General features: G+C 39.7%; 1 long non-coding RNA gene across 4 annotated transcripts in view; it reads right to left on the bottom strand.

Annotated features, from left to right (window-relative positions):
• LOC111177276 (uncharacterized) overlaps window positions 1–27887 on the bottom strand; it is a 178200-nt gene that overhangs the window by 28396 nt on the left and 121917 nt on the right. For 2 of the 4 annotated variants that reach the window (XR_016393629.1, XR_016393628.1), the window contains exon 4: window positions 85–27887. This exon is cut by the window's right edge and continues 14242 nt beyond it. The exons of the other annotated variants lie outside the window; for them this stretch is intronic. This is a non-coding gene — a long non-coding RNA (uncharacterized LOC111177276). The remainder of the gene's footprint in view (window positions 1–84) is intronic. 4 annotated transcript variants of the gene reach the window in all.

The raw sequence follows: 27887 nt of genomic DNA, 5'->3' as shown, positions 1-27887 counted from the left end.
TCTCCTTAAAACAGCCGCAGTCTTTCTCACGTCTGGACATTTTATTTCTATTATAAGCACCTTAGTTCCCTTGTTAACTCTTACCTGGATTATTACAGCAGCCTCCTCGCTGGCCTCCAAATCTCCATTTGACCATCTTTCTAAGCATTTTTTCTAACCAGGTCACTTTGCCATTCAAAAAAATCTTGCATTGAATGGGGGTCATCTCCCGTTACCCCCAAGCTAAGCTCCTATCTCCTGCCAGCATTCCTCCAGTCCCGTGGCATCCGCAGAGTTCCCTACATTTCCCTAATGTGCTCCAGCATTCTCCAGACCTTTCCCATCCCCGTGTCTATGCTCAAAGTGTTACTTGCTTCCAGAATGTCCTTCCTCTAAACACTGCCTTTTGAGATATCACTTCCTCCGTCATGCTCAAATTGTCGGTACTTCCCTAAAACTTTCTTTGATGCAATTGGTTTTCACTTTTTTGCAGAACACTGTTTGGATATTTCTCGCATGTATATATTGCATCGTGCCTTTTGAAAAATCTTCTTTCCTCCAGTAGATTGGGAGCTCCTTGTGAACAAGAGCTATAACATGCATCTTTGTACTTCTGTCACCTGGAACCATAGTTGGAACAAGATGGTAATTTAAAAGAATGCTCATTAAATAAAGTGAGTGGATAAATGGACTGCAAGCATGAATTCACCTCTAACTCACTACTAACATTGTGTGGTTGGAATGCAGTTTAATAATGCTTTTAGTGCTATTTTATTGTATAGAGGGCATAATAGTAATCATATATACCATCTTTTGAAACACTGACTTTGTGCTGGGCAATGTACTTGACATTTTATATCTATTGTCATATTTCATCTTAATAACCCAGCTAGCCCCATTTCCTGATCTCTGTTTTACAGATGATAAAACTGAGATTCAGCGAAACTAAAACCTGATCTGCTTGCCTCTGACACCTCTATATTTTCCCATTATATTCTATAACCTATGGAAATATAGTTCCTTTTCTTTTGGCCTAACAATGATAGGACAGCAACTGTGCCTGGCCCCTTAACATCTGTTTCTTCTTATCATCATGCCCATTTTAAGATACAAGATTCCAGGGGTTAAATGATTTTCTCACAGACATTTATTAACTGAAGAAAAGAAAATTAAAGCTCATATCTGTCTGGCTCTAAAACTTCTCTGCCAATTTCCCAGTTCAACTCACCTCCCCACTTCCCCCCTTGGTGTCCATAAGTTTGTTCTCTACATCTGTGTCTCTATTTCTGCTTTGCAAAGAAGCTCTTCTGTACCATTTTTCTAGATTCCACATATATGTGATATTATACAATATTTGTTTTTCTCCTTCTGACTTACTTCACTCTGTATGACAATCTCTAGGTCCATGAGGTTGGGATTGACATACATACACTACTGTGTATAAAATAGATAACTAATGAGAACCTGCTGTATAGCACAGGGAACTCTACTCAATGCTCTGTGGTGACCTAAATGGGAAGGAAACCCCCCAAAAAAGGGATATATGTATACATATAACTGACTCACTTTGCTGTACAGCAGAAACTAATGCAACATTGTGAAGCAACTATACTCCAAGAAAAATTAATAAAAAAAAAAAAGTAAAACTTCTCCGCCATAGATTAGACTATACAGCTGCCTTGAAAGACATGCCATAATTCTCCATTCCACCAAATGAGATACGATACGATCACTGATTTGTTAGACTGCTTCATGAGGTTCGTGTGAGAGCAAGTGAACAGACAAAGTATGTTAAGAACCAGGTCCCCAGGGGCTTAGCACGCCTATAGTACAGTTCGGACTTACTCCTACAGTCAAGGGAGAGGCATTCAATAATTACAGCAGGAGGACACGCAAGTCAGAGTGATAGCCGTTGGGAAGTGTCCAGTAGTGAAAGGAGTTGATGGCTAAGGCAAAGAGGATGAGAGGGGTGACTGAGTCAAGAGCTATTTGGAAGGTTGTCTCTTTAACAAGTTTAGCAACTGCCTCTTGAGCAAACTTCATGAAACAAGGTGAAGTTCATTACAGCCTCCAATATAACTGTTAAAACAAAAGTGAAATTTGCGGTTACATAGGCCTAAAGTTGATTGTGTTCCCATTAGTGGGAATGAGAGGTCCTCCAACAAGAAAAATGATCGTTTTGCTTTACCACATTATTGTATGAGTTTAAAAGATGCCAAGGTACAGCACTCACGTGGGTGTACGAGAGCTGGTCTTCCCTTTATGAAAGGATCAATAGCTGTTCTCCTAGCAATGGCTATAAGAGCACCTTTTAAAACTAATAATTGTGGAAGGGCTGAATTCTTCATAATAAAATCTTTAAAACATTTATAAAATTTCTCTGTAAAGCCATTTTCCTGGGGAGACGTATAATTATCAAAAGGCAAGATGAGAGCATAAGGCCCATTTCACATAAACATGGACAGTATGAGCCTCAGTCAGGAAAGCTGAGGGTAGAGAAATAAAACCCAGATGAGAAAATGAAGCCAGGATCAATTTTTCTTCCCAGTGTATTTTACTGTATACAAACGATAAAGCATAAACAGCTTCTGATTTCCCACCAGACTCTGATAATTTTTTTTCTAAAAAAGGCTGGCTAAGACTGAATGTCAAATTCTATCATTCAAATATACATGCCACATTCACCATGAATTCTGCTGCAGTTAAGCTAATTTTTTATGTGATGCTTTTTATTTTTTCTTGAATTTTAAATGCAGGCATTTAGGTACCATTCAGAATCTTCCCTTTTTCTTTGATCTCTTAAAAATCACGGTGGTGAGGGTTATTACAGCCCTCCAATCTCTGTGCAATAAACTGGAGTATTCTTTGTTGCTCAAAAAGCAAAGAAAAGAGAATCTGGTTAAACTCAAGTTCACCCAACCACTGTTCCAAGAAATACGCTTGCTTTTAGCACCTTTTCCAAGGCTCTGCTTTCAAGCAAGTCCCAACAGGCTTGGGCAAGCCTCCTTAAGTCATACCACAGGTGCAGAAGAAGAAACTGCATGAGGCCAGAAGACCAAAGCTCTGTGTGGCCTGAGCACTTCACTTCGTCACCTGGTTCTCAGTTTCTACAGCTTTAAAAATGACCAGATCTTGTAGACCAAATAATATTAATCTCTTGTTACAATTCTGTTCAATCGATAGTAACTGCCTTAAGTGCTTTCTGGATTCTGAGGTGGACCTCAGGCTCAGGAGGAAAGATTAGCATGATTGACTAGTGATGTCTACCAAGAGTGCAGGATGTGGTAACTACAGCATGAGTGCCATTTTTTTTTTTTGATATTTCTGGGATATGATACTTTTAGTTCTTGTATGATTCTTGTTCTCTGTTACAAAAGAGAAGAAAGACTGAATCTTGGAATAAGCCTGTAGATTCAAGAGTTGTGAGAAGATGAATTCAGTATTACAGAATAAGATGACTGAATAGAGATTAAAAATAGAAGATAATCTAGAGACAAATTTTTGATCATAAGACTAAAGAGCCAGGGAGATGAACATAGAGGTAAATATTATGTGCAGGCATATAAATGGGCTGAAAATTGAGATAAGATCTGTCGTCTCTGATTCGTATCTCCCTGATGCGATGCTTGAGGGACTTCTGTGAATAAAGGATCAGGAAAAAAATAAACTCCTGATGTCTTTGAATCAAGAATTCTGTAATTTTACCATGTAAGCAAATAGGAGATATTTCATGGCATACAGAAAATACTCAATAAAGGAAGGAAGAGTAAATCAAACTAGGGGCAATCTCCTTCCCCTCATATATGGAAATATTTGGAGACATTTTTGATTGACATGACTGGGGGGGTGTTACTGACACCTAGAAGGTAGAAACCAGAAATGCTGGTAAACATCCTACAAGGCACAGGATATCCCTGTATAACAGAGACTTGTCCAGCCCAAGATGTCAATAGTGCCAAAGTTGAGAAATCCTGTATTAAAGAAATGAATGGAAGAACAAATGATCAAAAGCCCCATCCTACATGTACTCTCTGGGGCTGGAGACTCCAGTGTTCACCAACATATTTGCTCTCCCCTTTTTCTCTAACCCACACCTAGACCATGATTCCTCCCCTTCCTTTAAATTCAGGTGTGGTCAAGTGACCAAGTTTGGCTCAATGGGATGTGAATGGAAGTTACATCTGACACTTCTGGGACTAATGCATGAATAAACTTCCCTATCTTTATTTTTCCTCTTGTATTAGCTGAATGGAGAGCTCTCTTATGAACTAGAGGGGGAAGAAGACACAAAATGAGGGGAGTCTGGGTCCCCAAATGACTGTTCAGAGTACAGCATATCCTAGAATCCTGATTCTCCACATCAGATCCTACTGTGAAGGAAAACTAACTTTAACCTTTTATTTCATTAAGTCATTGAAAGTTGAGGGTTGCATTTTACAGGAATTAGCCTCCTTTGGATTATACATCTGAAATCTGACCACTTGGACTATGTGCTATTCCCTAGCCAGAAAAGCAGATCAAGGTTTTCCAATCTCTGTCTGTCTTTGTCTCTCCATCTCTTTCTCTCTCAACTGTCTTGTACATGATTAGATGTTTTATCAACCTCTCTCTTATGGCCTCTGTTTCATGTTTCAGCTTCCCTATACTTAGAAACTCATTTTTACCTATTTTTTCCCTGTCCAAAGCTGTTGACCATCTACATTAGTAGCCACAATATCACAAAAGCAGGAGCAAGGGGATGTGTCTCCCTTTTATATATATAAGAGTTTATGGGATCCCTGAAGCATCATGACTCCATAACAGATTACAGGATCCTTGAATTATTTTAAATTCAGAAGAAAAAAATATATAAAGCATTATGCTAGGCTCTATGGGTCATAAAATGTGTTATATAAAATGCCTGTCTTCAAAAAAATTTATATTCTGGAAAAAATAAATTAAAAAATACAGATGAAGATAAGATAAATACATTATATGAATACAGGCATACCTTGGAGATATTGCAGGTTTGGTTCCAGACCACTGAACAAAGTGAATATTGCAATAAAGCGAGTCACACAATTTTTCTGGTTTCCCAGAGCATATAAGTTATGCTTACACTATATGCACTATAGTCTATTAAATCTGCAATATCATTGTCTATAAAACAATGTACAAACCTTAATTAAAATATTTGATTGCTTAAAAATGCTAACGATCATCTGAGCCTTCAGTAAATCGTAGTCCTTTTGCTGGTGGAGGGTCCTGCCTCCGTGTGGATGGCTGCTGACTGATCTGGGTGTTGGTTGCTGAAGTTTGGGGTAATTGTTGCAATTTCTTAAAATAAGACAACTGTGCAGTTTGCCTCATCAATTGACTCTTCCTTTCAAGAACAATCTCTCTGTAGCGTGCAATGTTGTTCGATGGCATTTTACCCACAGTAGACATTCTTTCAAAATTGGAGGGACTTCCCTGGTGGTCCAGTGGGTGAGTGGGTCCATGCTCCCAATGCAGGGGGCCCAGGTTAAATCCCTGGTCGGGGAACTAGGTCCCGCATACATGCCACAACTAAAAAGTCTGTATGCCACAGCTAAAGATCCCGCATGCAAGGAACAAAGATCCCGTGTGTGGCAACTAAGACCTGGCGCAGCCAAAATAAATATTTTTTTAAAATAAAAAATAAATAAAAAACAAAATGAAGTCAATCCTGTCAAATCTTGCCATTGCTTTATCAACCAAGTTTATGTAATATTCTGTTTGTTGTTGTCATTTCAACAATCTTCACAGTGCCTTCACCAGATATAGATTCCATCTCAAGAAACCACTTTCTGTGCTCATCCATAAGAAGCAATTCCTCATGCATCAAAGTTTTATATTTACAATAAATATAATAATAACGAAAATGTTTGAAATATTGTGAGAATTACCACAATGTGACACAGAGACACTAAGAGAGCCAATACTGTTGGGAAAAGGGCACTGATAGACTTGCTCCACAAGGGTTACTACAGACCTTCAGTTTGTTAAAAAATAATAATAATAAATGCAATACCTGTAAAGCAGATATCAATAAAATGAGGTATGCCTGTAAATAAATTCCTTAGAAGTTCAAGAGAGAATTCAGAAATTCAGAATTCTGAAGAGACTTCAGAAAAGGATGAAATGAAGCAATGTCCTTTCAGATGGGTTTCAGGAGTGGACAAGATTTCGAAAGCTGACCATAGGCTGAGGAATGAGGCCATTAAATGCCAGCTATTCTAGGGGTCAACCGGAAGTCTAATCGGTCAGGGTCTAGAGCAGCACCATGCAGTAGAAATACAGTGAGCTACAAATGAAAGCCAGTTGCAAATTTTAGTTTTTCAAGTAGCCCCATTAGAAAAGTAAAAAGAAACAGTGAAACTAATTTTAACAATATATTTTAACTCAATATATCCAAAATACTATTATTTCAACATATAATAAATAAATATAAAAATATTAATTACATTTTTCACTCTAAGTCTTTGAATTCCGGAGTGTATTCTGCATTTATAGCACTTCTCAGTTTGGACTAGTCACATTTCGAGTTCTCACTAGCCCCATGTAACTAACGGTTATCATATTGGACAATGCAGGACTAGACCATGTAGGTTAAAAGGCCTGGACTTTGTTCTCCTTGAAATCACCCACACTGCCCAGAGCACAATCATTTGCACAATAGTGCTCAATGCACTTTGTTGGGAAGAATTATTTCAATAAATGCTTCCATGGAAGACACAGGTTTATAAAGCTTCGAAGACAGACTTTTCTGTTGTGATGTAGAAGAAGCTGATTACTATGGAAGAAAGTCTTAATTGGTTACTCCATCACCTTTCCTGAATGTTGATCTCTAACACTCAACTTTGACGTTCTAATGCCTGATTTTCTGTCTCCTTAACTTCATGAGATGAATTACAGCAAAATCACTCACATCACCCTGGAACAGGAGGTCTTCTCATTCTCAGACTCTTGTCATCAACGTCACCAACTCTGGGCCCTGAACAACATCTGGATCTTCTGGAGCAAATCCAGTTGCCCTGACAGTTGCTTTGGCTGACTTTAAAGTAATTCTGGACTAATTCTCATTCTTTTTTTATCCTTATTAAAACCACTGTCTGCATTGTCTTTTTTTTTTTTTTTTTTTGCGGTACGCGGGCCTCTTACTGTTGTGGCCCCTCCCGTTGCGGAGCACAGGCTCCGGACGCGCAGGCTCAGCGGCCACGGCTCACGGGCCCAGCCGCTCCGCGGCACGTGGGATCTTCCCGGACCAGGGCACGAACCCGCGTCCCCTGCATCGGCAGGCGGACTCTCAACCACTGCGCCACCAGGGAAGCCCTGCATTTTCTTTTTCTAATTTTCAGTTTTGGTTCTGCCATCACTTTTTCTTTTTGAGCACAGTGTTTGTCCAATCACCGTCGTCTTCTAAAATCCTCTGTAACTCCTCTTGTTCAGTTGCTCACTGCTCACTTGATTTCAATAACCTTCAAAATGACCTTCCAACATAAATCTCAGCCACCCCCATCCACTCTCTCACTGTTGCAGGAGTGTTATTTCCAAAAATAAACTGGGGTGTGCTTTTCTTCAGAAGATCACCACTGCTTCTACAGAAGTCTCACATTAGTTGCCAGAGGGCTGCTTTTGACTTTTAATGAGGTTTTGTCTTATTTAGTCCTGAACTGTGCTTATTAATAATCAGAAAAATAAAGATACTTTAAGATGCCCTGTTGAGTTCACCTCAAAACCACAACTCCTAGAATCTCCTGCCTAGAGCACTCAGACCCCTTTATGTGAGTCCGAAGCCTCGGATGGATCAACTTGCAAACTTCTCACATTCCTAGCTATCAGTGAACTGATCTCAGAATACTTTTTACAGACATATCACACCAGCTTTCTTTGGTGATATGCTGCCTATACTTACTGTTTCTAAACTGGAATGAGTAAGAGCTGAAAAAGTTTCTGATCACCGCTATGCATCAGGTAGTGTGCTTCAAACGTAAGCCTTACTTTAGTTCTCAATATAACCCAATGAGACAGGTGGCATTTTACAGAATAAGAAATTAGAACTATGATCTTGATCATAGGGTCATAGAGCTGGTACCTAGCAGAATGGGATTCCAACTCTGAGCACTGTCGGATTCTGGAGTTGAGTTAAGCACTCAACTGTATTTTGACATCTCTATAGTGTTACTCATGGCCTTTGGTCAAGCTGGAGAGCCATCACCCTAGTCTCCAGGTAAGAAGCCTTTCTAATACCACCAGGCACAGGCCGAACGCTGCCTGCTTCATCTATGAAGCCTTCTCTCACATGTCCTGATAGATCATTCCTAGTCCTACAATAAAGGGATTTGGCAAAAATTCAATACTGACATAATACTGTCTTTTACATTGGTAGCTGTTTATTTCACCTACTGGCTCTTAGTGAGTCACTCTATTTCTTTGCATCTCAATTTCCTTTTCGTAAAATGCAGATTCTAATAGTACTTATCCCAGAGTGTTGTTGTGAGAAAGAAATGCCCATGGGATAATACATCCACAAACCTTAGAATAGGGCCTGGAATACAGGAAATGATCCACCCTGGTTAGCAGGTGAGCTATTACTATCCTCACCAGGAATCTCATTTGACTGAGTATAAAGGAATTTACATTAGACATTTCTATATTCCCAGTTCCTAGGACCACATCTTTTACCCAGTAAGTTTCCCATAGGTGTCTGGTGAGCTGCATGATGTGAACTGCTGTTTCTTCCACCTCTCTTGGACTTCTGCTCTGCAGAAGTTCTGTTTCTTTGACCTCACATGAATCTCTATGTTTTAGAATTTTTTGTTTTATAGTATCTCTGTCTACTCACTATGAGCCTACTCTTTTTTCAGCGTATTCTTTTTTTTTCCCCCCTTTTCTTTAACTCTCTCTGCTCTGCTTCTACTCTAAGGGGTAAAAACAAAGTAATAAATAAGAGGTTAGTTTCCATTTATATGTAGCTTATTTTCTAGTACATGAGTAAACAATATACAAAGCTACAATAAATATATATACTCTGAAAAATTCAAACACTATAAGGTAACAGGGGATATAGATTAATTGGGGGAGATGCCATTTTAATAAGGTACAAGTTTTCTCTGATGAGACCTGTATGATGGAAAAAATCAATCAAAGTGCCCGGCAAGAGCGTTTCCAGGTAAAATAAATAGCCTATAAAAAGGCCTGAATTTGAAATAAGTTTGGAGTTTACCAAGAATATTAAGAGGAGGCTGTTGCAGACAGCGTTAGTAAATGAAGCCCATGAGGTTGGGGGGTGCCAGTTCATTTATGGCCATGTTATAGACTGAAATGTGGAATTTTTTCAGACTTTAATGTTTCCACTAGAGACTTTAATACACTCAGTGAAATGATTCAATTTACATTTTAAATGGATCACTTTGGTTTAAGTATAGTGAAAAGAGGGTGGGAGGACAGGAGAGGATGCTGGAGGAACAGTTAGAAGCTACTGAATAATTCTAGGTGATGGTGATGGCTTGACTCATGGTGGGACATGTCCACATTTAAGATATATTTTTAAATATTATAGAACTCTTCAAATATTAATAAAAGTAGAGAGACTAGAAAAATAAATTTGTATATAGCCATCACACAGTTGAGCAGCATTCTAGGGATTTTTTTTTCCTTCCCTTCCCTCCCTTCCTTCCCTTCCTCTCCCCCTCCATCCCTTCTTTCTTTCTTTCTCTTTCTTTCTTTTTCTTTCTTTCTTTTCTTTCTTTCTTTCTTTCTTTCTCTTTCTTTCTTTCTTTCTCTTTCTCCCTTCCTTCCTTCCTCTCTCTTTCTTTCCTTCTTTCCTTCCTTCTTTCTTTCTCCTCTCTCACTCCCTTCAGGGGTTGCTAAACTTTTCCTGTAAAAGCCACATAGTAAATATTTTCAGCTTTGAAGGCAGGGATTACTGTTACAATTATTCAATTCTGCCATTGTGATACAAAAGCATCCCTAGACAATATGTAAATGAATGGGAATGAGTTCTAATAAAACTTTATTTACAAAAACAGGTGGTAGTTGGATTTAACTTGTGGGCCACAGTTTGTTGACTCCTGCCTAGAGTCTTATGAGGCTGATATCAAACATCTTATCATGTTTACCAGCAATTAATTCAGTATCTCTACCACATCAGGACCATCTCTTCCTCTTCTCCCTCCCTCTCCTCATTGTTATTTTTGTTACTATTACTATTATCACACATAACAGAATTATGAACTTCTTATTGTTATTTAATGTTTAATCTGTGTTCAATATTTCCCCATTGTATCTAAAATGTTCCTGTTTAACATAGAGAACAGACTTGTGGCTGCCAGGTGGCAGGGGGTTGGGGGAGAGATGGAGTGGGAGTTTGGGTTTACTGGATGTAAACTATTACACATAGAATGGATAACAAGGTCCTACTGTATAGCACAGGGAACTAGATTCACTATCTGTGCTAAACCATAATGGAAAAGAATATTCTTTAAAAAAGAGAATGTATATATATGTATAACTGAATCACTTTGCTGTACAGCAGAAATTAACACAGAATTGTAAATCAACTGTACTTCAATTTTTTAAAAAAGTTCCTGTTTACGTTTTCTTTCCCCAAATCAGAATCCAAATAAGATTTTCACATTGAATGAGGTTAATATGTTTAAGTCTACTTTATAACATTTTTCTGTCTCTCTTTATGTAAATTAGTTAATAAAATATTTTTGTTTGAGGTATCATTTACACAAATCCTAAGTGTACAGCTCAGTAAATCTTACCTACTCATGTGAAAACCTCACAGATTATAAACCAGATAATTTTGAGCCACACGTCCCTTCCTGGTCAGTATCCTTCACAAGTAACCACAATTCTACCCTTTGTAGTATAGATTGGTTTTGCCTGACTTTGAATTACTTATAAAAGGAAACTCTTCCATCTCTAATGAAATTAACATTATTTTTTTAAACTGGGTCTTTTGTCATGTAGACTTCCACATTCTGTATTTGCCTGATTGTATATTCAGAGTGTCATCATGCATGTTCCTCTATCCCCTGTATTTCCTAAGATCTGAAAGTTATACTAGAGAGTAGATTACATTCAGTTTCATAGATGGTGATTGGGACTTCCTATTGCATCCCAGAGGACACATGGTTTGGTTGTCACTCTTTAAGTGATAGTAAGATTGATCCTTGCATGCTGGTGCTATTTTTCTGACTCATTCTTTTTTTTTTTTTTTTTTGCGGTACGCGGGCCTCTCACTGCCGTGGCCTCTCCCATTGTGGAGCACAGGCTCTGGACGCGCAGGCTCAGCAGCCATGGCTCACGGGCCCAGCCGCTCCACGGCATGTGGGATCCTCCCGGACCCGGGCACGAACCTGTGTCCCCTGCATCGGCAGGTGGACTCTCAACCACGGTGCCACCAGGGAAGCCCCTGACTCATTCTTTATGAAGTTTCCTACCAATGTCTTAGCACAGTTGTGTTCTGCCTTGATCCATATTGTTTTGTTAGAGTAGAGGACATTCTGGAGAACACATGGACTGGGTGTTAGATGGGAGAGGAGGGCAGGAACAGAGACTTCTAAGTGGAGCCACTAGGTGAATGTTGGCACCATTCACTGATAAGGGGATGAGAGGGCTTTGAGGGAAAAAGAATAAAGATTTTGTTTTTGGAGGTGTTACATATGAGATGTTTGTTAAACATTCAGGTTGATTTATTGAGTCTAATAGATGAGTCTCAAACTCAAGAAGCTTTATGACTGAGTACCTAATTGAGGAGTCTTCAGTAATCTTTGAAACCTTGGGATAAAAATGCAATCCCCAAGGAAGCGACACAAATAGTGAAGAGACCCCCCCAAATGGAGACCTCTATGTGACTGCTACAGTCGATAAAAATTTTGTTTTTCACAGTAAAACATACCTTAGAAAACTCTAGACTAATCCTGTGATTTTACAGCTAGAGAAACTGAGGTCTAAGCTGGCAAAGGAACATAACACTTGGATTAGACAGAGAGGATGTAGAGTCAGAGCAATCCTGCCTGGTCATCTAGTCACTGCAGGACCCTGAATAGCATGAAGCTGCTCTGAGCCTCACCCTCCTAGTGAAGTAGCAATGCTCCAACCTAGTAAAATAGCAAATGCTCATTTGGTTGGCCAACTCCCAATTGCATTTTAGGATTCAGTACAGTTCTCCTACTCCCGGAGAAGCTTTCTGTAACTTTTTTCTAACCTCTCTGCCACTGATTTGTACTCCCCTGGCATCTTGGTGTACTCCATCCCAGGGTTTCCCACCCTTCATTGTAACTATCTATTGTGAGTTATTTCCCCCTCTAGACAGAGACCTACTTCAGGGCTTGGTCAGCACCCAACACATTCTTGAAAATCAAGGACCTAGTGCTTTTTGTCTGGCACAGAAGAGGCACTCAGTAAATAATGATAGAAGAGGGAAAAGAAGAAATGACAAATGAAAAAGAAATGGAAGGAAGGGAGGGAGGGAGGGAGGGATATGGAAATCTTTCTTACTAGATGGAGTTTCTTAAGACTAGGGACATTTTCTTATTCATTTCTGTATCTCCAGTCCTTACCACAGAGTAATAATAATAAAAGTAACTATACTAATTACAAAAACCCCAAAATTATTGTAAGGTCATTATTATTGCCCAATATTTTATTTTACAATCTATTTATAGAAATATTAAAATTGGGTACATTTTTTAAATAGATTTTTTTTTTTCAGATTAAAATGAGGCCCAAAGAGGTGAAGTCACATCCTCCTGGTCCTCCTATAGTTAAAAGTATCAGGACTAGACTTTCTTTCCTGCAAGTCTCCAAAGCACCTTCTTTGGGTCAAAACTGGAAAATGTTTTTAGAATGAGTGAAGGAAGTTACCACTCAAATGACTGGAACATAGTAGATGTTCCATAAACGTTAGCTAATAACATCATTAGTTTTCTGTTCATTCCCGAATGAGGCCTTCCCCATTACCAGCCTCTACTGATCCTGCAGTTGTTCATAATCACATTTTACTCACTAAATAGTTCTGACATTTCTTTCTTGTCTTTTAGACTCAATAGTAAGCACCTTGTGTGCTGGGACAGCACCTAAAAACACTGTTATGTCTGTCACTGATTCAACTCTAGTACCAGCTAAACAATAGGTGCTCCATAAATGCTTCTGCATAGATTGGTTGATTTTTAATCTAGAGGCAGCTTTGTGCAGCAAGAGGGAACATCACATGGACTGGCAAAGGTTCTAGTCCTGGTTTGACTGCCAGCTGCACGTGGGGAGGGGGCCACAGGAAAACCACTTAAACCCTTCACGCTTTGACTTCCAAAAAATAAAATTAGAGCAATAGTCTCTGTCCCCATAACTCTCAGGGGGTACAGTGAGGTTCAAATAGGATAATGCAAACCATAAACTGCAGTGCAGAAGCAAGGTTTTTATTATCCCAGTTAGATTATATCCCTTTCTGTCTACTTGCTGCATATTACCATCTTCTCATTTAGGTGAACTCTCAATATTCACCAAATGATTTTCCCTAAATCAATAATATAAACAAGGAAAACAAGATGATCTATTAAAAAAAGGCTCAGAAGATTGACTCTCAGTACTGCGTGTACAGTATTATCTTGGAAAGGTAGGCTGATGTAATATACCACTAACTCTCTAAGTCAGAGAAGAATTTACCAGAAAGCTTGCAAGTAAATACATTTTCTACAATTCACTCTAGCGCAGCAATTCTCAGTAGACAACACCATTAATACTCGGTTTCAAACTGAGAAACATATGCTTTTTCTTCTCTTAAAAAAAAGCAAGGGAACATGGCCCATTTTCTTTCCTTTACAAAAACAAAAGCTTTTAAAATGATAAAAATTGCCTCTGCTTGATAAAACAGCCATCTGCATCTGATTTAGTTAAGTGTTATTCTTGTATATTTTTATATTATTATTATTGCTGGTTGGAGAAAAATGCATAAATACAAAGACAGCTCTGTGGAAAGGTCACACAATTTCTAGTTCAATTATCCCTGAAACTTTGCCTCACCTTCAAGTTGACCCTAACATTGAATCTTAACCCTAAATGGACAGATTTGAAGTAAAGCTTGAGGAAATATTTCTCATGATTTATGTATAATATCTTGCCTTCTCCCTCCCCTACTTTTATGATGTTGGTGGAGAAGAGATATTAAGGAACGTTATAATGAAGAATAGCTATTGCATTTGGCATTTATATGACCCTCTATTCTTGTAATCACTTTTATTAGTTATTTCTCATGTCAGTTCTGGGAGAGAGATTGGATCAGCTTAGTATTCAGAGTGGGTGAGCTCCCCATATGCTGTTAACTCCAGTATGATGGTCATAAACACCAAATGGCATGCCATATGAAACAGGCACAGGGTGGGTTTCCCAAATATGCAAGTAAGATAACTGGAGATGGCATTACCTATACAACTGTTACAGCAGCTTCAGAATTAATCTCATGGAGATGGTTCCTTTGAGTTTAGGACAAAGGAAACAGGAGAGTAGTTTCCTTGATAATGTTCTTAAATGGGCTGTGCTGATATTACCAGCTGAAATTTGAAGATAAAGTAGCCGTGAGAAAGGGGGCTGGGTGCGGTTTTGGCTATACAAATTCGCTCTTGGATTGTATGTGAAAATTAGTGAATATTATTACATTAGGCAAAGAATTAGAAGATCAGAAGACAAAGATTTCAGTCCCTGCTCTACAATCTACAAACTTCATGACTTGGACTTTTGTCTCTTACATCTTTGGTTCTCCTTTTGGTCACCTATACAATGGGTACAATGGCTTTAGCCTCTCTGAGCAACACTGAGAATATAGTGGGATTGCCAAAGCAGGGCCAGCAGGACACAGAGTTATCAGAGAGCATTCTAAGCAGGAAGAAGAGCATGAGCAAAGACACAGCAGGGGACAGTCCCGATGTGAATGATGCAGAGGCTCAGTAGGGTAGAATCTGGTAGGTACAAAGACCAGCAGTGAGATCTCGGCTGGGACCAGATCACAGAAGGACTGGGATGCCGTGCCAGAGCAACAATGAGCAAGAAGCTTCGGCTTAGTTTCTTTTTATTGTAGTTCTTTAGTAGTTGGTTTGTTCATTTTTAGGAGCAGAGACGTGACGTGTTAAGTGGCTTAAGAAAATAAAAGTAATCCAATTAAGTAAAAATAGATTGGAAGGGGGAGAGAAAAAGCAGGGAGACCAGTGGGGAGACTTTTGAAAAATGTGGTTCAAATCAGTGCAATTGCAAAAGAAACGGAAGGCAGTGGAGAGCTACAGGGGATGGAGTAGAGTTCTGCATGCAGCCCTTGTCTGCGTGATGGATATATACAGGCGGTGTTTGTTATCTGTTATAATTTCCTGTGCTGGGCTGTCCTTTGCAATTTGGAGATGACCCCTCTGATGGTGATTACTGTGTTGTGTGCAGCTGTGGCTGAAGAAAGTGACTTGAGGGAGTAGGATTTATCATATGAGTCAGAAGGCAGCCTTGTGGAATGAGTCTGTAAGGCAGATTCAAGCTTTCCTTCAATAACCTCCTTTTCCTTTCACACCCCCTACACTCCACCTCCTCCTGCTTCCTGTGTCCAGTATGCTTGTCCTCATGAAGGAAAAAGTCCTGAAAGCTTGGCGATCCAAGGGATGGGCTCATAAAAGAAGAGTGACATAGATATTGGCAGACACTGGGTTAGAAAATAGTGAGTTCAGAGTGGCAAGGGGTTGGGTTCAAATTGTGTTTTTATGTCCCAGCTGCTGCATGAAAGCCATAGTATGCAACCTTAGGCAAGAATAAAATGTCTCTTGGTTTCAGTTTCCCCACTTGTAAAATACATAGACAAATGCATACATTTCATGTATTATTGTGGATTAAATAGGATAATGCACATAACAGATTCAGCACAATGCCTGTTCACAGAATGAAAGACAAGCAAATGTAGCTATTCTGAGTGTGGAGAACTTTGCTTGCTACCACACTTCACATTTCTTCCCTCTCCTTTCTCTCTCTTACAATGATATCAACTACCTTAAGTCAGGTTTCCCTCCTTAAATCTTACCTATCCAATTTGGATAGTGACAGAAATAAAGACACAGATGTAGAGAGTGGGCTTAAGGACACGGGGAGGGAGAAGGATAAGCTGGGACGAAGTGAGAGAGTAGCATGGACATATATACACTACCAAGTATAAAATAGATAGCTAGTGGGAAGCAGCCGCATAGCACAGGGAGATCAGCTCGGTGCTTTGTGACCACCTAGAGGGGTGGGATAGGGAGGGTGGGAGGGAGACGTAAGAGGGAGGAGATATGGGGATATATGTATATGTATGGCTGATTCACTTTGTTATACAGCAGAAACTAACACAGCATTGTAAAGCAATTATACTCCAACAAAGATGTTAAAAAATAAATAGATAGATAGATAAATAAATAAATAAAGAGGTACCATACTAGAGAAGTAGCATGGTTATAGTGGGAAGCAGCCACATAGCACAGGGAGTTCAGCTCGGTGCTTTGTGACCACTTGGCAGGGAGGGAGGGAGACGTAAGAGGGAGGAGATATGGGGATGTATGTATATGTATAGCTGATTCACTTTGTTATACAGCAGAAACTAACACATCAGTGTAAACAATTATACTCCAATAAAGATGTTTAAAAAAAAGAAAAGAAAAGAAATGGCATGGTTAGTATGAAGGGGGACAGTCAGCTAACACATAGCCAGTGCAGATTCTACTTTCTGACTCTTTTTTTTTTCTGGCCATGTGGCCTGTGAGATCTTAGTTTCCTCACCCTTGGCACTGAAAGAGCAGCGTCCTAACTACTGGACTGCCCGGGAATTCCCATACTTTCTGACTCTTAAGAAGCAAACACGAGAGAGACTTGTTAGAATGTGTGAGAGTCTGGGCAGAGTATGATGAAGGTCTTGTAAGGAAAGCATATATTTAAAAATAAAACAACTTCAAGGGTTTATTTCTCAAAAGAAAAATCTGCGAAGGGAGGGGTAATTGATTAAGGCAGACATGGTGGTTGATTCTTAAATATTCAAATCTATTGTTCTAAGCCACTGGTTTTCAACCTGGGGGTGACTTTACCCCCAAGGAAACAAATGGCAATGTGTCCAGATATTATTGGTTGCCACAACTGGGGAGAGATGCTACTGACATACAGTGAGCCAGGGATGCTGCTCCTTCAATGCACAAGACAACATTCTCAGGACATGGAAATATCTGGCCTCAAAAATGTCAATAGTGCAAATGTTAGGAAACCTTTGTCTAAGCCAACCACGGTAACTCTTCCCTTTTAGCCACTGATGGGTGCAGGAATCTAGCCACAAGCCAATGAGTGTATCACATTCTGTTGGTGTCTATTAGTCATCCTATTATTCATACATTCTAAATTGGCTAAAAGGAAGAACAAATTTCAGGATTGGGAATCTCATTTTCCTGCTCAATGTGAATAAGGAAACACAATGTCCCATTTGCTGCCGCCACGATGTTGTGAACTTTAGAAGAATGAATCTGAGGACAATGTATATATTTCAAAGAAAACAGAGAAGAGTGATGAAAATAACTTAGGTTCTTGAAGACACTGAATCTATTCACCCTCAAATCTACCCCAGTTCTGGAAATTTCATGATGTGAAGTAATAAATACCATCTTTGTGTATGTCAGTTTACATCAGATTGTTTTCTTTTTCACTTGCCAACATAATTCATACCAACTAAAACCCTGAACAAGTGATCTCACAATTATCCAGAAGTTTGACCTTCTTTTATGGGTTCTCTTGCTTGGAATGTGATAGTTACCAAACAATATTCTCCTCCAATTGAATTCCCTGGCCTACCAGGGGACAAACAGTGCTCCTTCCTTCAGCTTTCTATTAACAGAGATTAGACTGGTTAGGATTAAAAACAACAATGACAATCCAAAAGCAAACAAACGAAACTTAAAAATACCAAGCAAGAATGAAAGGAAAATCAACACGGAAGAGAAAAAGTTATATTTTCAAATGAAAGTTTTTCTAAAGTCTCTAGCCCCAAAGGTTGTCATAATTCAACTCAAACGTATTAAGCATCTATTAAGAAACACTGAGAACTCTGCTGGGGGCTGAAGGTGCATTCAGAGTAAAGGTAGAATTCTTTCTTCATAAGGCAATTACAGTCTTGTGTGGGTGACAGATGAGTAAGGAGGTCATGAGAGCACAGAGGGATGGGTCCAGGAATAGTACAGGTGGTAAGGAAGAGAAGCAGCTAGGGGGAAGGAGAGCTTCAGCAGGTCAGTTTCCTGGTTTCTCTCCCTGTGTCTCCTGATCTGTTTCTAAGTGAACAGTTCCATCTTACAATTCACCTTGTAGAATTACCTCCCAGCCACCTGGACCCCCTCCGTGATCAAGAGATAATTTCTTCTCATTCCATCCATCACTCATTCATTTGTCGCTTTCTGTTTTGAGAGACATAGTAGATAGACAACGACCCCCTGAGAGCCAGGGAATGCTCAGGGGAGAACACCAATACAACACCCACATGGGTGAAGCAACCATGCTTTACATTCATTACAATTCAATGCAGAACAATAGATGATGATGCAGTGTAAGAAAATGCGGTGAAAGTAACAAAAATTACACAAACGCAGACGTAGGAAAGTCACCCTCTCATAGACCCATACAAGGGACACATGATAGAAATGCAAAGAGAGGTGAACAAACTAAAAATTTTTAAGGGAGATTTGATAAGATTTAATGACATGAACAATGAAAAAGAGGGTAGAGTAAAAACAAATCCAGCATTTAACTAGCAGAGAAGTTGGAGAGTGTGTCTCTAAGAAGGATGGGCAGGGGAGAGAGGTTAGGGGGAGCTGTTTCAAGAAAATCATGACAAATTTGTTCATGGTCATAGTGCCTTCAAAAATCTACTCAAATTGCAGCCTACTTTGGAAATGTTGTCACATTCCAGGACTAACTGAAGGGAGAATATATGAGAACAGACATAAGGAGAGAAACAAGAAAAAAAAAAAAAGAAACAAGTTTTTCCAAACTCTATCTACAAGTGGTCAAAGATACAGTGAGTTCATATGTCTCTCCTGTTTCCTACCTCTACCATTTCTGTCAAGCATACAAAATAGACCAATTTGTCACTGTGTCTGCATAATATCAGGATAAGAGTGTACTGTTCTCTTCCTTTAGCAGAGGTCACTGGAAACAGTGTCTCCAAGATAGTCTGAAGGAAAACAAATGAGCAAGTCCCCAAATTGGAGGTGGGGTGCTCCACAGTGGCAGGAGAAATGCCGAGATGATGACTTTTGGAAAATTGCATCGGCTTTATCCAACACAGGACTGTTTTAATCAATGCACCAAGGGACCTGCTTCAAGGACGGATGGATAATGCATGTTTTGGAGAGGCTGACAGGAAGATAGTGCGGATCCTCAAACATCTTGAGCGGGCCATTAAGTAAGTGAGCAAACGTCCTTGCCCATCTGCTTGGGGGTCTGGGGCTTGGAGTGTCAAAGGAAACTTCAAGGTTTCCCACTGGGCTCAGAGGAGCACTTGGGGAGGCAGACTCTAGCAGGACTCTGGAGAGAAAGAGCAGGCATGTCTGCAAAGTCAAGTCCAATGAGGGCTTAACATCCCCTCTCCCTCCTCCCCCCCATCCACTGGGAGTAACCGGAAGACAGATGATTGATAGGCAGTTGAACAGACACTTTGACAGATGCACTGACCTTGGTATATTCTCATCTCCAAACTTCCAGAATTTTTCTTATGTTACTGACTCAAGTGCCGAGAATTTAGGGAGGCCCAAGGGGCTAGGGGCTTAAACTATCAACCTCGTGAATTTAATGCAACGGGAAGAAGCTTTGGCGTTGAATTATCCAGGTTCGTATCCCAGTTTTGCTATGAATTACCCCTGTAACCAAATCACTTAACCTCTCTGCGTCTGGCTCTTCTCGTGCAGAGTGAGGATAAGTGCTCCTATCTGATGCCCCTTGCAAACCTAAAATGTTATATACAAGTATCAGTTGCCGTGATAGTGATCCTTCCTTTGGATTTGGTGTTAGTTTCTTCTTACTGAAGGAGTTGCTCTGTGACCGTAGAAATGTCACATCACCTCCCTGGGTCCTAGTTTTCTTCTATGTAAAATGAAGTAGCACTTTGATTAATGATATGAACAATATTAATAATATTTAAGGAGCTCTCACTATATGCCCAAACCATTCTAAACATTATACATGGGATTACTAAAAAACTAGCTGATGCAATAAGTACAACGTTGTCCCCATTTTGAGGTTTTCATCCCAGATCACACCACTGGCAGAGCTGAGATGTGATATCAGACGTTGCAACTTCAGGGCTGCCTCTCTACCTTCTCTAGGACCTTACCTAGTAACACATGGCATCAGAATAATACGGGGCCCAGAAACAGGCTATTTGCTGGTCTGTTTCTTAGTTCTAGGGATATATCTTAACCTCCAAAAAACCCTTACGATTAGCTTGAGGAGAGAAGCCCTAATGCCACTGGCAGCTTCTCTTGATATTTATACCTACAAGGCTAGAAGGGGAATTCCTTCAACTGGAGGTAAAGAAAACGGCATTTTTAGAGAAACTTCTAAGGAGGGAGCCATAAAGCCACAGATTGCATCAAAGATGGAAGAGACAAAAGAGCCCAACCAGATCACTTCTCTCAATTTCAAGATGGTGAAAACTGAGACACAGAGAGGGGGCATCTGGCCTGAGCTCACACAGCAGGGCCCGAGCCCTGATGACTCCTAGCCAGTGCTCGCTCTTTCCACTATGTGCTGAGAGTTGAGTCCCTGATGAGATCTTTTATGCACATGGAACTTAAACACAATGATCAAAATACTAATATATTTTCATTTACAGATTAGAAAAATTGACTTGGAATAAGGTAGAGCACCTCTATTGAAGCAAACACTTGGTAAATTGCTCAGTACAGGGTTGGGTATGCAGCAGGTATTTAATCAATGCTTTTTAAGTCCGACTGAACATCCTGGATAGCAGACGTATGACTCTTTTATTCATCACCTAATTGTCTCCTCCATCTCAGGTCCTTAGCTGACACTGTGCTTTAAGGACGTAATTTCTTCACCCCATTATTTGTGAATCAGCAAATGGATCAAACTCTATCTGATGAGGAACTTGGAATCCAAAAGACTGTATTGAGCCCCTACTACCCTGCTGTTGAAAGGATGATTTAGCACAATTCCTGGCTCATAGCAACCTTCTATAAACATTAGCTAGTATTGCTGCTTGGAGAGTTCATAATGGCCTTTGAGGACAAATGATGACTAATGAAGAACCCCATTTTCTCCAGGAAGCCCCCAAATAATAGGGAGATTGGCACATTAATAGGTAATTATAACATATTACAATTATTAATGGCGAAATCACAGAGATCTGTAAAAGACATGTAGATGCTAAAACAGAGTAGTTAGTTAATTATTCAGTGCTGTTGAAGGCAAGCTTTAAGCAGACCTCATAGAGAGGAAATGCTGAATAGGGTTTTGATGGGTGAGTAGGAGCAAGGAAAACTACTCCAGTAAGAGCAAGCTGCAAAGGGAAAACATGGGGCTTGGATTATTCGGAACATCCATGGAACTGAAAATAAGGCCATCAGTCATTGAACAGAAGTGTAAAAATGTGCTTGTGATGGAGAGGTGTTGAGCAGAGATGAGGCTCCAAGTTAGGAAGGGGCTGATTCCTAGAGGTTATTTTTCACCAAATTCAAGAACTTGAGTTGTACAATATATCAAAACCAACAGGGAATCCTCACTGGGTTTTAAATGGTAAAGTAAAATGGTCAAATTGGTATTTTAGAAAGATAACTTTTTAGCAGCACAGATAATAGAAAGGAGAAGGAAGTATTAGAAGGCTATTGAAATAACATAGATATGATCCAGCAATCCCACTTCTGGGTATACATCCAAAGGAAATAAAAGCAGGATATCTAAGAGACAGCTGCACTCCCATGTTCATTGCAACATTATTTACAATATAGCCAAGATATGAAAACAACCTAAGTGTTCATCATCAGATGAATGGATAAACAGGATGTGGGGTATTTTTTACAATGGAATATTATTCAGCCATGAGAAAGAAGGAAATCCTTCCATTTGTGACAACATGGATGGACCTTGAGGGCATTATGCTAAGTGAGATAAATCAGAGAGGAAAGACAAATACTGCCTGGTATCACTTATATGTGGAATCTAAAGAGAAAAGTCAAACACATAGAAACAGTAGAAAATAGTAGAAAGTGGTTGCCAGGGGTTGGAGGTGGGGGAAATAGGGAGAAGCTGGTAAAAGTATACAAATTTGCAGTTACAAGATGAATAAGGTCTGAGGTTCTGATATATAACATGGTGACTGCACTTGATAACACTGTATTGTTTTTGTTTTTTTTTGTGGTACGTGGGTCTCTCACTGTTGTGGCCTCTCCCGTTGCGGAGCACAGGCTCAGGACGCGCAGGCTCAGCGGCCATGGCTCTTGAGCCCAGCCACTCCGCAGCATGTGGGATCTTCCCGGACCGGGGCACGAACCCGTGTCCCCTGTGTCGGCAGGCGGACTCTCAACCACTGTGCCACCAGAGAAGCCCGATAACACTGTATTGTATAATTGAAATTTGCTGAGAGAGTGGAACTTAAATGTTTTCACAAAAAAAGAGATAAATATGTGAAGAGATGGATGTGTTAATTAACTAGATGGGGGGGATCCTTTCACAATGTATATATAGATCTATCAAATCATCATGATGCACACTTTAAATATCTTACAATTTTATTTGTCAATTATACCTCAATAAAGCTGAAACTTGAAGGAATTGTCTTTAGAACAGACTTAGGAAAAGAAGTAATTTAGGTTTAACAGCTTATCTGTACTCACTTGAATGTGTTGGATATTGTCTTGAACTTTTAACTATGGAAATCAAAAGATAATAAACAGTGAGATTGGTTCAAGATAGTGGAGTAGAAGGATGTGCACTCACTCCCTCTTGCTAGAGCACTGGAATCACAACTAACTGCTGAACAATCATCGACAGGAAGACACTGGAACTCACCAGAAAAGATACCCCACATCCAAAGACAAAGGAGAAGCAGCAATGAGATGGTAGGAGGGGCACAATCACAATAAAATCAAACCCCATAACCACTGGGTGGGTGACTCACAAACTGGAGAACAATTATACTACAGAAGTCCACCCACCAGAGTGAAGGTTCTGCACCCCATGTCAAGCTTCCCAACCTGGGGGTCCAGAAACAGGAGGAGGAATTCTCAGAGAATCAGACTTTGAAAGACAGTGGGATTTGACTGCAGGACTTTGACAGGAATGGGGGAAACAGAGACTCCACTCTTGGAGGGCACACATAAAGTAGTGTGCGCATCAGGACCCGGTGGAAGGAGCAGTGACCCCATAGGAGACTGAACCAGACCTACCTGCTAGTGTTGGAGGGTCTCCTGCAGAGGCAGGGGATGGTTGTGGCTCACCGTGGGGACAAGGACACTGGCAGCAGAAGTTCTGGGAAGTATTCCTTGGCATGAGCCCTCCTGGAGTCTGCCATTAACCCTACAAAAGAGCCTGCAGCCTCCAGTGCTGGGTCACCTCAGGTCAAACAACAAGAAGGGAGGGAACTCAGCCCCACCCATCAGCAGACAAGCGGATTAAAGTTTTACTGAGCTCTGCCCACCAGAGCAACACTCAGCTCTACACACCACGAGTCCCTCCCAACAGGAAGCTTCCACAAACCTTTTAGATAGCCTCATCCACCAGAGGGCAGACAGCAGAAGCAAGAAGAACTACAATCCTGCAGCCTGTGGAACAAAAACCACATTCACAGACAGACAAAATGAAAAGGCAGAGGACTATGTACCAGATGAAGGAACAAGATAAAACCCTAGAAAAACAACTAAATTAAGTGGAGATAAGCAACCTTCCAGAAAAGGAATTCAGAATAATGATAGTGAAGACGATCCAGGACCTCGGAAAAAGAATGGAGGCAAAGATCGAGAAGATGCAAGAAATGTTTAACAAAGACCTAGAAGAATTAAAGAACAAACACCTAGAAGAATTAAACAACAAACAAACAGAGATGAACAATACAATAACTGAAATGAAAAATACACTAGAAGGAATCAATAGCAGAATAACTGAGGGAGAAGAACGGATAAGTGACCTGGAAGACAGAATGGTGGGATTCACTGTCATGGAACAGAATAAAGAAAAAAGAATGAAAAGAAATGAAGACAGCCTAGGAGACCTCTGGGACAGCATGAAATGCACAAACATTAGCATTATAGGGGTCCCAGAAGGAGAAGAGAGAGAGAAAGGACCTGAGAAAATATTTGAAGAGATTATAGTCAAAAACTTCCCTAACGTGGGAAAGGAAATAGCCACCCAAGTCCAGGAAGCGCAGAGAGTCCCAAGCAGGATAAACCCAAGGAGAAACATGTGGAGACACATAGTAATCAAAGTGACAAAAATGAAAGACAAAGAAAAATTATTAAAAGCAACAATGGAAAAATGACAACATACAAGGGAACTCCCAAACAGTTAAGAGCTGATTTCTCAGCAGAAACTCTACAAGCCAGAAGGGAGTGGCAGGATATGTTTAAAGTGATGAAAGGGAAGAGCCTATAACCAAGATTACTCTACCTGGCAAGGATCTCATTCAGATTTGATGCAAAAATCAAAAGCTTTACAGAAAAGCAAAAGCTAAGAGAATTCAGCACCACCAAACCAGCTCTACAACAAATGCTAAAGGAACTTCTCTAAGTGGGAATACAAGAGAAGAAAAGGACCTACAAAAACAAACCCAAAATAATTAAGAAAATGGTAGTAGAAACATACATATAGATAATTACCTTAAATGTGAATGGATTAAATGCTCCAACCAAAAAACACAGGCTTGCTGAATGGATACAAAAACAAGACCCATATATATGCTGTCTACAAGAGACTCACTTCAGACTGAGGGACACATACAGACTGAAAGTGAGGGGATGGAAAAAGATATTCCATGCAAATGGAAATCAAAAGAAAGCTAGAGTAGCAATACTCATATCAGATAAAATAGACTTTAAAAAAGGAATGTTACAAGAGACAAGGAAGGACACTACATAATGATCAAGGGATCAATCCAAGAAGAAGATATAACAATTATAAATATATATGCACCCAACATAGGAGCACCTCAATACATAAGGCAAATGCTAACAGCCATAAAAGGGGAAATTGACAGTAACACAATAATAGTGGGGGACTTTAACACCTCACTTACACCAATGGACATATCATCCAGACAGAAAGTTAATAAGGAAACACAAGCTTTAAATGACACAATAGACCAGATAGATTTAATTGATATTTACAGGACATTCCATCTGGAAAAAGCAGATTACACTTTCTTCTCAAGTGCACACGGAACGTTCTCCAGGATAGATCACACCTTGGGTCATAAATCAATCCTTGGTAAATTTAAGAAAACTGAAATCATATCAAGCATCTTTTCTGACCATAACACTATGAGATTAGAAGTCAATTACAGGGAAAAAAATGTAAAAAGCACAAACACATGGAGGCTAAACGATATGTTACTAAATATCCAAGAGATCACTGAAGAAAGCAAAGAGGAAATCAAAAAATACCTAGAGAGAAATGACAATGAAAACATGACGATCCAAAACCTATGGGATGCAGCAAAAGCAGTTCTAAGAGGGAAGTTTATAGCAATATAATCCTACCTCAGAAACAAGAAAAATCTCAAATAAGCAATCTAAACTTACACCTAAAGGAACTGGAGAAAAAGAACAAACAAAACCCAAAGTTAGTAGAAGGAAAGAAATCATAAAAATCAGAGCATAAACAAATGAAATAGTAACAAAGAAAACAATAGCAAAGATCAATAAAACTAAAAGCTGCTTCTTTGAGAAGATAAACAAAATTGATAAACCTTTAGCCAGACTCATCAAGAAAAACAGGGAAAGGACTAAAATCAATAAAATTAGAAATGAAAAAGGAGAAGTTACAGTGGACACTGAAGAAATACAAAGCATCCTAAGAGACTACTACAAGCAACTCTATGCCAATAAAATGGACACCCTGGAAGAAATGGACAAATTCCTAGAAAGGTATAGTCTTCCAAGACTGAACCAGGAAGAAATAGAAAATATGAACAGACCAATCACAAGTAATGAAATTGACACTGTGATTAAAAATCTTCCAACAAACAGAAGTCCAGGACCAGATGGCTTCACAGGTGAATTCTATCAAACATTTAGAGAAGAGCTAACACTCATCCTTCTCAAACTCCAAAGTATATAAACAGCTCATGCAGCTCAATATTAAAAAAACAAACAACCCAATCAAAAAATGGTCAGAAGACCCAAATAGACATTTCTCCAAAGAAGACATACAGATGGCCAGGAAGCACATGAAAACCTGCTCAACACCACTAATTATTAGAGAAACGCAAATCAAAACTAGTGAGGTATCACCTCACACCAGTTAGAATGGGCATCATCAGAAAATCTACAAACAACAAATGCTGGAGAGGGTGTGGAGAAAAGGGAACCCTCTTGCACTGTTGGTGGGAATGTAAATTGATACAGCCACTATGGAGAACAGTGTGGATGTTCCTTAAAAAACTAAAAATAGAACTACCATATGATCCAGCAATCCCACTACTGGGCATATACCCAGGGAAAACCATAATTCAAAAAACACATGCACCCCAGTGCTCATTGCAGCACTATTTACAATAGCCAGGTCATGGAAGCAACCTAAGTGTCCATCGACAGATGAATGGATAAAGAAGATGTGGCACATATATACAATGGAATATTACTCAGCCATAAAAAGGAATGAAATTGGGTCATTTGCAGAGATGTGGATGGACCTAGAGACTGTCATACAGAGTGAAGTAAGCCAGAAAGAGAAAATCAAGTACCATATATTAACACATGTATGTGGAATCTAGAAAAATGGTACAGATGAACTGGTTTGCAAGGCAGAAATAGAGACACAGATGTAGAGAACAAACGTATGGACACCAAGGGGGGAAAGCGAAGGGGGTGGGGGTGGGATGAATTGGGAGAATGGGATTGACATATATACACTAATATGTATAAAATAGATAACTAATAAGAGCCTGCTGTATAGATAAATACATTTTTTTAAAAAAAGATAATAAACAATAGAGAGATCCAAAATTAAAAGAAAAAAAAGAAATAGCACAGACAAGAGATATTAGAAACCTGAATAAATTGGTAGAAGATGGGAGAAACAGACAGCAATTTAAGAAACAAACTTGACAGGACTTGGTGAGTTTGGTGTAGAAGCTGAGGGGGTGTGAGTGGGTGTTGCCCCCCACGGTGCGATGACTCCTGTATCCTAGCCCGCTTCTCAGCCCTCTATTTCTTCCAGTGCAGGTATTTAAGTGTTTCTTCTTTGCAGGGGCTAAAAAGCTGTCAAAGCACATTGTTCTCTTTCCAGAGTCAGCTGTGAATGGGGATCCTGGCAAAAATCTTCCTCCTTCACCTCTCAACCCTGTTGTGATTATCACTTGAGCTATTTGTCTTTGCAGAGTGAACATGACCATCTGTTACTATAACCCAACTATGAAAAAGAGATGCTTTTATTTTTCCCCGTGTCATTATGTACAGTTTGGGTGACACCTCAAGGAAGAAAAAAGGCAGAAAGCAACAACAAACGGCATCGGTGATGAAAAGGGAGAGGCTCGACTTCCATTCCTCACACATTTTTGCAACTAGCCACATAAAAGGGTCCGCAAGATGTGTGGTAATATCAGTGCAGGCACTCATCCCGTTGTCTACACACATGGTGTCCCTCACAGACCCCCTTTCTTAGAGTGAGTTTTTTTTCTTTCCTATTTTTTTTTT

The sequence above is a fragment of the Delphinapterus leucas genome, chromosome 6, assembly GCF_059928025.1.
Source record: "Delphinapterus leucas isolate spDelLeu-1000000601 "Yukka" chromosome 6, BTC_Dleu_Yukka2, whole genome shotgun sequence".
NCBI lineage: Eukaryota > Metazoa > Chordata > Mammalia > Artiodactyla > Monodontidae > Delphinapterus > Delphinapterus leucas.
The sequence above is the reverse complement of the archived record's forward strand: the minus strand, read 5'-3'. Positions and strand labels throughout refer to the sequence as shown.